The 9,493-nt window shown below is 45.4% G+C and overlaps 1 long non-coding RNA gene across 2 annotated transcripts; it reads right to left on the bottom strand.

The window, feature by feature from the left end:
• Positions 1-151: 151 nt before the first annotated feature.
• LOC133795073 (uncharacterized) lies at positions 152-9,267 on the bottom strand. 2 transcript variants are annotated; one of them, XR_009875341.1, is made up of 5 exons: positions 8,007-9,267; positions 2,570-7,933; positions 1,654-2,461; positions 892-1,377; positions 152-709 (listed from the first exon to the last, which is right to left on the bottom strand). It is a non-coding gene; the product is annotated as an uncharacterized LOC133795073 (long non-coding RNA). The 2 variants fall into 2 exon arrangements; XR_009875340.1 differs by having other exon boundaries at positions 2,570-9,267.
• Between the last annotated feature and the right edge of the window lie 226 nt (positions 9,268-9,493).

Below are 9,493 nucleotides of genomic sequence, written 5' to 3' on the forward strand. Positions count from 1 at the left end.
TGGTAGTTAGTGTACCCATAGAGAAACAACAAGTTGGTCGTCCAAAGAAGCCAAAGCTAGGAAGACCAAGGACAAAATGTTGGCCATCCACCGGGAAAAAGATGTGAAAATGTGCAAGTGCAGTAGATGCAGTGGTCGTGGCCACAACAAGTCCTCATGTAAAGCTTGGATCTGAGTATAATTTTTGTTGTATTTTATTTAAATTGGATTAGTTAGGTTATTTTTTCTGTATTTTATTGTCATTAATGAATTTTTAGTGTTAATTGTCGTTAATGAATAAAACTCGATGCATGCTCGATGCAAGCTCAATGCATGCTCGACGACTACTCGACGCTTGGATTTTTACTGCTAATTGTCGTTAATGATTTGCATGCTTGATGCATGCTCGATGGCAGCCAGTGTTTGCTCGATGCATGTTTGATATATGTTCGATGCTACTCCATGTTCCTAAGCTGAATGTAAGCTCAATACACAATTTTTTTTAATAACTTTAATTTTATGCAAAGAAATATAACAATAAGAGAATGTTCAATGCCTAACATTCTGATACCTTAAGTACTCGATGCAAAGAAATATAACAACTGTCCATTTGTTTCTGAACAACTCCATGTTGTCGTCGCAGATCGTGTGAAGTGGTAGCCTACTCAATAAGTACTCGATGTGCTTGATGGCGTACACACCACAATCTCCATTGTGAACGAAACATAAACTGCATTAGTAACAAAATCAACATAAAATTTAATTTAAAAAACTTTAATAATAGCAAGGTGCAAATCAACCCATTGAACCCCTATCAAACTTCTATCAAATCCTATAGAACATACATCTAACCCCTTATCGAACCCACATCGAACCCAAATTAAGATAACTTAAACCAAGAATTTTGATTACCTGACTTTGGTTTGGGGTACTGAATTAACTGGCATGCAGTTCACCTTGAACTCTTTGCATCTTTTAGCTCCAGGTGTAATCGTCAACTGAGGGTCGTCCTTGAAAAGATGTGATTGTAATAACAGTGATGGGAACAAAGTAGACCATGACTTCATAAAGGATTGCAGTTGTTTGTTACTTATCACTGTCACGTCTGAATCATAAACATTCGGAGTCCAAGTAGAAATGGATGCTTCAACTACAAACCAATACGCTTGAAGGTAGTTCTAACACCAATATACAGTGTCTATCCCTTTCCACGATGCTAGAAATTGATTGTCAATGCCCGTAATCATTGACAACACATCTGAATCCCATAAAAACCTTTTCCTATCTTCTTCCTTGGCATTGTGAGAACATAATATTCATCACAATGGCATCTTGCCGATACGCCCTAGGATAGAAATGGCAACACCTACGTAGCATATGCTCGGCCGCATCAATATGCTGCAAAAATAATAGGAAAGAAATTGTTAAAACCATCCCAATCAAACCCCCATCGAACCCTTATTGAACCCCTACAACCATAGCATCTACCTCTACCCATCGAACCCATATCATACCCCTACAACCACAACATCTGCCTCTACCCATCAAACCCTATCGAACCCCTACAACCATAGGAGCTGCCTCTACCCATCGAACCAACAGTAAACCCTATTCAACCCACATGCAAATTTTGGAAATACAAACAAGATAAAAGATATTAAAAAAATTACTTACCCCATCATCGAGCCAAAACTGTGGTGTCTTCAGCATCAGAAACCAACCCAGACCATGCATCCCGGTTTGGACATCCCTCTTCGTCTTGTTTGGAATATCACCAAACAACCACTCTCCGACCGTCCTGTATAGTCTAGCAAGTGGCTTATTCAGAGGGTCGAGGACTAATGGCACGCCATCGATCACATCCACACGAGGTTTCTTCCTGGTTGGGTCGGTGTAGTCTTCAAATTTTTTAGCTTTTTTGTCTTTTCCTCTTGGAAAATTCAAACTCTACCCTGGCAACATCCCCAAGTTCTATAATAGTAACACCTAGGGTGTGATTACTATCGGCGGAGAAGTGCCTATGTCATTTACGACATAATCATCTAGTAGGTCAAGTGAGTTAGAATCATAATCATTCTCCGTCGTGTCTCTCCGAAGATCTTGTACAAATGTCAAGATCCTATTGACAACATCCATGATGACTACCTGGTTCTGTAGGACGGTATCCTGACAACTCTCGACTTGCTCCAACCTCTCCAACACCTCTTGTAAATCAAGTTGACCAGGAGCTGGGACTGCAACTACCAATGGGGTTGGGGCCGATGGGGACTGGGGTATCTTCATCATCAGGGCCAACATCAACAAAAATATTGGTTGCCTTCGCAACCTCAGTAGCTATCTCCACCACCTTCTCAAAATCAGTGGGAGTTTCATCCTCTTCTTCTTGGCCTAAGCCAGGATACAAGGGAGCATCACCCTGAGTTAGAGCGCTATAATAATCTATCTCCGAAGGCCGGGGCTTCAACATGGAAAACACAAGCAACTGCATCAAACACAAAGCATTAAGTTAGAAGAACTTACATAATATAGACATAATATACAATAGACCACCAAAGAATAATGTATTTTGACATAATATAGAAGAACTTACACTCGTCTTCTTGAACATCAGTGCAAAGTCGGCCTTTGAAATAGGGCGCTCCGTATTGCTCAACCAACTGAGCATCCTCGGAAAGAGGTTTCCATGGTTAATAGAATACTCACATGCAAACTGCTGGATGACCTCATATGCCCAATACTCCAATGCAGGGACATAACCATACAAACTGTATTTTGCTTCTTTCTGTTTCCCCTTAACTTCCTTCTTCTTCTCATAATTCATCTTCTGATGATGTGTGTCTTTTTGACATGCATCCATAAGCTTGTTGAAAGACACCTTCCCCCGTGGGTAAGTAAAGAAGTACCCAATGTCCTCCACCATCTTCAGCGAATCTATCCAGACATTTAAGTTGCCCTCTCGCGCAAGTAAAACCCCCTCAACAAAGAAACATAGGCCCAACTTGTAGGCATCTTCAACTACAATGCAGTTTTTTAAAGTAGCCTCCAAATGCATTATCTTCACTATTTCTCATCATTAAAGTACTCCTTGATTAAGCGGTCAGTAGTCAAGTGTTTCTTTAAATCAGTTCCAGATGGCCCAGCACTAAAGTTCAACCCCGTAACCAAAGAAAACTCGCCTCTATCAAATCTACAGGGTCTAGATCCCAATTGGAAATGCAACTCATCCTCTTTGTTGCACTGGATCTTGCGCAACATTAATTGATGTATAAGAGATGTTTAGAAGTCTAACTTCTCAGCCATGAAAAATTGTTTGAAAGGGGATTCCTTCACCCTTTTAATTAACCCGAGCTCCTCAAACTTGTCCTTGATTGTTTTAAAGTAACCATTACCCCTATATGTGACTCGACGGGGAAAGTGATCTGTCAAGGGAAAAAGAAACTTTGGCATCTGCAAAAAAAAATACAGTTTGTTGTCTGTGTTTTCACCCAAAAACACGTGATCTCTCGAGTAAGACACATGCCTTTTTTATGAGGCAATGCTCGAAGGATATGTCCTCGGGAGGTCAGTCCCACAGTTGGAGGTCATCCTACTTAGATAATGAGAAGGTGTCGACATCTCTCCTAAGCCATGTCCCGAGAGCTGTGGATGCCTTCATAAGGTTACCTCCTGGGGATGCTTGGTAGTCCACGTCTTTCCTTGCCCTCAGCTATATTCCAGGACGAGGACTTAGTCCTCGGAATCTTAGGGATAGGCCAGGTGTCAGCCAATGCAGATTAGCTGCCTCAGAGGAAGACTTGACAACCTTTTTTGGGCGATCTGCCTAAAATGTTATCGATGGTATGACTCGACAATTCGCACTCCCACTACATAGAAGTACGTACAGCATGCCCTGACAGTCCCGGGGGCATGTTCCTCGTAAAGTGGTTACCCTTCTGCAGTGGGTCCTGCAAATCTCGTTTGGTTCGTGGTCTCTATTCAATGCAGCCCAGTGCATTGAAGTGTATCAATCCCCCAATTATGGGAAGAATGTGTATTAATTACTTATGATTAATATTAGTGACCCCAGCCTCTATAAATAGGGTTTGAAGTCTCATTGTAAAGGGTTCAATTTTTTAGAGGAAAAACTATTTGTACTTAGAGCAATCTAAACGCTACATGAGAATACACTACTGAAGCTTGCAACCACAAGCTCAACCATCTTAATACCAAAGACTTGTGGACTAGGGTTCTTTTATAACCTAAAGCAAGTAAAAATCCTTGCATCCTTATAGTTCATTTCTTTAATCTCTCTTATTAAGGTTGAAAGGCAGTCAACATTTTGCTTGAGAAGGGGTCACATCAGCAAGCGAGGTCAATCTCGAGTCCTCGGGGCAGAATCTAGGTATCTGCTGATGAAGAAGTTAACCTTTGGCTTGACGGTTGCCTCTCGGAAGCTAAGACCCTACTTCCAGGCGCATCCAATTAAGGTCCTCACGAACTACCCACTGAGACAAGTCCTTCAGAAGCCTGAGTCATCGAGAAGGCTCTTGAAGTGGTCAGTGGAGTTAAGTCAATTCGACATCACCTACCACCCGAGGAATGTCATAAAAGGTCAAGCACTCTCCTTACTCCCGGTGCACTCGGTGATGAAATCGGCGAGTACTTGACCTTTTATGGCAGTCCTCGGGTGGTAGGTGATGTCGAACTAACTTAACTCACCGACCACTTCAAGAGTCTTCCCGATGACTCAGGCTTCTAAAGGACTTGTCTAAGTGGTGGTTCATGAGGAACTTAATTGGATGCGCTTGGAAGTAGGGTCTTAGCTTCCGAGAGGCAACAATCAAGCAAAAAGTTAACTTCTCCATCAGCAGATACCTAGATTATTCCCTGAGGAGTCTCTTACTAATGACAATAGTCTAATCTCGCGCTACTTGGGTTATCTAACTCTTAGGTACTAAGCTTAGTTCTGCCTCGAACAAGCTACCTTCTAGGCTAAACTTTATTAGCTTCCTAAGACTTTATATTCTTGAGATGGCGATGCTAGGCTTACTCCTCTTGGCTATTTACAAGTTTAGTTTCCTAGGTCGTTCCTTGCGAGACACGGTGCTGCCCTAACTCCATGCTCCCCAAGTGATCAGAGACTTCTCTGATCACTTGTCCAGGCGAGCAGGTGCTCTTTACACAACATTAATAGATTATAACGGAAAGTAAAGAACATAAGCAAAGCAAACAAATTTCTTATCTTGTTTTATATACACGGTTTCCATTATATGTGCCCGAAGGCTACGGGGGTATTACATAAATAAACTCTTTGTTGAGGAAGCTACAGGTAATACCAACGAAGATGCTCGGCATTCCAAGCATGAGGAATCAGCTCCCCATTAAGTCGAGCTAATTTATATGTTCCCGGACATATAATGCTCTCGACTTGGTATGGGCCCTCCCAGTTGGGCCCCAGCACTCCTGCACCTGGATCTCGGGTGGCTAAGAAGATTATTCGCAACACCAGGTCTCCAACACCGAATTTTCTATCTTTCACATTGGAGTTGAAATATCTGGCCACCTTTTGCTGGTAGGATACTACTCATAGCTGAGAAGCTTCGCGTAGCTCCTCCACGAGGTACAGGGACTCTCGAAGTAAGGCATGGTTCGTGGTCGGATTATATGTATCCCATTGGTGCGTGGAGATTGATGCTTCAACCAAGAGCATAGCCTCGTACCCGTAGGTCATCGAGAAGGTAGAATGGCCGGTGGAGGTTCGAGTAGTGGTGTGGTAGCTCCACAAATCCCTAGGCAGCTCCTCGAGCCAAGCTCTTTTTGCCTGCTCCAGCCTTTTCTTCAGAGTAGACTTGATTGTCTTGTTCACTGCTTCCACTTGACCATTGGCCTGCGAATGGGCTATGAAAGAGAAGCTCTTGATGACACCATGTCATTGACAGAAGTCTGTGAACACTTCACTGTCGAACTGCAATCCGTTGTCGAAGACTATCTTCCTCGGAAGCCCATAACGGCAAATGATATTTTTTAAGATAAAGTCCAAAGCCTTTTCGGAGGTAATTGTGGCGAGAGACTCGGCCTCAACCCACTTTGTGAAGTATTCAACGGCCACTATGGCGTATTTCACCCCTCCTTTCCCTGTAGGCAAGGACCCGATAAGGTCGATGTCCCAAACAGCAAAAGGCCATAGGCTGGTCATTTGAGTAAGCTCATTTGGAGGCGCTCGGGGGATGTTGGTGAAGCGTTGGCATTTGTCGCATTTCTTGATGTAATCCATCGCGTCTCCATTCATGGTGGGCCAGAAATACCCTTGTCTTAAGATCTTCTTGGAAAGGCTCTGCCCCCCGGCATGATCTTCGCAGAAACCTTCATGTACCTCTTGCAATATTAAACTGGCTTCTTGATTGGACACACACCGAACCAAGGGCAAAGAATAGCCTCGTATATAAAGCCTGTTATCCATAATTATGTACCTCCGTACTTGGTACAGCAACTTCCGAGCTACCTTTTTGTCTTGGGGCAACTCCCCGGAGACGAGGTATTTAACTATTGGCTCCATCCACCCATTTGGGGATTGTACTGATTCCACCTTGTCAGGAGCCGAGATACTCGGAGACTCCAAGTAGTCATTGGGGACCACATTGATTGATTTTGCGTCTTTCGTCGTGGCCAACTTTGCTAGGGCATCCGCATTAGAATTTCGCTCCTGCGACACTTGCCAAATAGTGAAACTTCAGAAGTTGTGTAGAATTTCTTGAGCCTTTGCCAAATATGTTGCCATCTTTGTTCCCCGTGCCTGGTATTCTCCGAGAACGTGGTTCACCACTAGTTGGGAGTCGTTGAAGATCTTGAGTCCTTTGGCCTTGAGCTCTAGTGCCACGCGAAGCCCAATGATTAAGGTTTCGTACTCCGCTTTGTCTTTAGAGGCGCTAAACCCGAAGCAGAGAACACTATGCACCTTATGCCCCTTGGGGAAAACCAAAATAAATCCCGCCCTGTCGCCATTCTCGTTCGAAGACCCATCCACAAATAACTTCCATGTTGTCTGACCACTGGGGTGCACTCGATTCTCTCCTGACTCCCAGTGCACTCGGTGATGAAATCGGTGAGTCCTTGACCTTTTATGGTAGTCCTTGGGTGGTAGGTGATGTCAAACTGACTTAACTCCATCGACCACTTCAAGAGCCTTCCCAACGACTCAGGCTTCTGAAGGACTTGTCTGAGTGGGTGGTTTGTGAGAACCTTAATTGGATGCGTCTGGAAGTAGGGTCTTAGCTTCCGAGAGGCAACCATCAAACAAAAGGTTAACTTCTCCATCAGCGGATACCTAGATTCTGCCCCGAGGAGTCTCTTGAGAAGGCAGTCAATTGGGGGCCTTCGCTTGATGGCACCTCTGTCACTAGCTCGACCACTGGGTTGTCTTTGGGAGTCGGGCCCACTGCCGAGGCCTCTCTCTCTTGAGTCTCGCAAGCAATGTCCACCTCGAGACGTGCTTCAAGTTTGGTCCTCATATCATGATCCTCTGTGAAGGAGAGGTCCATGTCCTTGTTGCTCTGCCACGCGATAAAGAGCATGTCCTCAGCCATCACGTCGAGGTCAAGTCCCCATTTGTCTTTTCTAGCTCACCAACATGGGTTTAAAGTTCCATCTGGCTTATTCAAAACTCCTCACGGACCCGGGCCAGTTCCTCTTCCACGATCCATGTCCGGATCGCGGCATCTTCCAATAACTTGGCGGATGTCTCCTCCAAGGCGAACAGCTTTGACCTCTCCATGACCAGTTGATCCTCCACCTCTCGAACGCGGCCCCTGGTGTCCTCCACCTCTTTCTAAAGTCGTGAATGTTCCTCCAGAGGAACTGTAGTCTCTTTGGTTTGAGCAAGCTCCACCTAGACGCGAGCCAACTCCTCCCGAGTCTTCTTCAACTCAAGAGTCTGCGTCAGCACCAGTTCCCCAAGTCGTTGGTTTAAACCAGCAACCTGTAAATTCAGAACGATGAATCAGCCGAAAAGACAAGACATTCATCAAGCTTAAACAAAATCCAAGACTTACCCCCCTAGAGGCAGTGTGACGGCTAGTTGCGATCAATGCCACCTCGTTTTCACCACCGCAACGTGCGAAGCTGCCTGCGGTCATCTCGCACAAGGATGCCGTTAGTTGTTGCAAGAGTTATGTGTCGAGAGGTATGGCCCTCTCTCCTATTCTCCCCACGAAGAAAGGTTCAAGTTCTACGCGGCGAGGTGCAGAGACAAGTTCTTTCGACCAGTCCTCGCACAGAAACTCGGTCAATAGTCAGACACTCTCGTTACCTTCGCCGATGCAAGCATTGTAGTACTCAATGACCTCCCTGTGTAGACCCGATCTGTTGTCATCGTAATACTCCGGACAGATAACCATATGGGGATCCTTGGCTTGAGGAGGATTGAGAGGAATTTCCTTGCCTTTCCCGGAGAACCCCACATCTCGAGGAGACCTCAAGGTCTATGACCTTGCCGGTGTCTGCTGTGCTCGAGGTAGGGGCCATTGGAGTAGCGGATGATGATGTCGGAACAGACAGAGGGGGCGGTGGCACGGGTGTCGGAGCCATCGGGAGGTCGATCTCGGAAGGGCTTGACACCCTTTGACGCTTCGAGTGCACCAAATCTGAAAGGCCCATGCTATCTGTGTAAAGGAAACACCCTGGTTAGTCATGAAAAATGAAAAGAAAACCATAATAGGGTAATACATGCATAAAAAGAAAGGTAAAACTCCTCGCGACCCCTCGCCCCCACGATCAGGCTTCTCAGGATGGAGGAGGGTTCTAGCAATGTCATATTTGAGACGACACATCTCTTATGTCAAATTGGTCTCGTACTGACAAAACCAAGATGCATACATGGCCGTCGATTCGTCAAGGGGTATGAAGCTGGGAAGGTGCCTTTTTCTCTTCGGGTTGTGAAGCTGGTAATCTTCATACTCTTCCGCAGACCAGCAACACTCCGAAACTTGGCCACACTCGAGAAGGGAGGGAGAGACTAAGATATGGTCGGGACTAGTTCCCTCCCTTATGTGCCTAGCATAGTGGAAAATGATCGAAGATTTACCTTGGTGTGCAGAGGATGACTCGATTCCCACTTCTAGCTCCGCCTCAAGTTGCTCATCTTCTTTCGCCTCCTCGATGACTCTGATGGCAAGAACACTCTTCGCGTGCTCCTCGTGAAGGCGCTGCTGGTATTGCTTGAGTGTCTTGGCCGCCATGAAATCTGTGTGCAACTTTGCTTCTATCTGAGACCTCTTCAAGTCTTGAAATGGGGTGGATACCACAAGATTTACATTCCCCCCCCCCCCGCCTGCAGCAGCCCACACTTTCAAAGACGGGCATCGGTGACGAGGCGGGGAAGCTCTAGCTCCTTGTCATTGAGGGAGCCCATCGCCCAAAGACTCTCTTCAAAGGAGTCTACGAAAGGGGTACGAAAGTACGGACCTGATTGGGAAAATATGTATGGAAATCAGTTAAGAGCTAAGCGCCATCAGGCTAACCTACGAAGGTTCGATACTTA

The sequence above is a fragment of the Humulus lupulus genome, chromosome 1 (genome assembly GCF_963169125.1).
Source record: "Humulus lupulus chromosome 1, drHumLupu1.1, whole genome shotgun sequence".
In the NCBI taxonomy this organism is placed as follows: domain Eukaryota; kingdom Viridiplantae; phylum Streptophyta; class Magnoliopsida; order Rosales; family Cannabaceae; genus Humulus; species Humulus lupulus.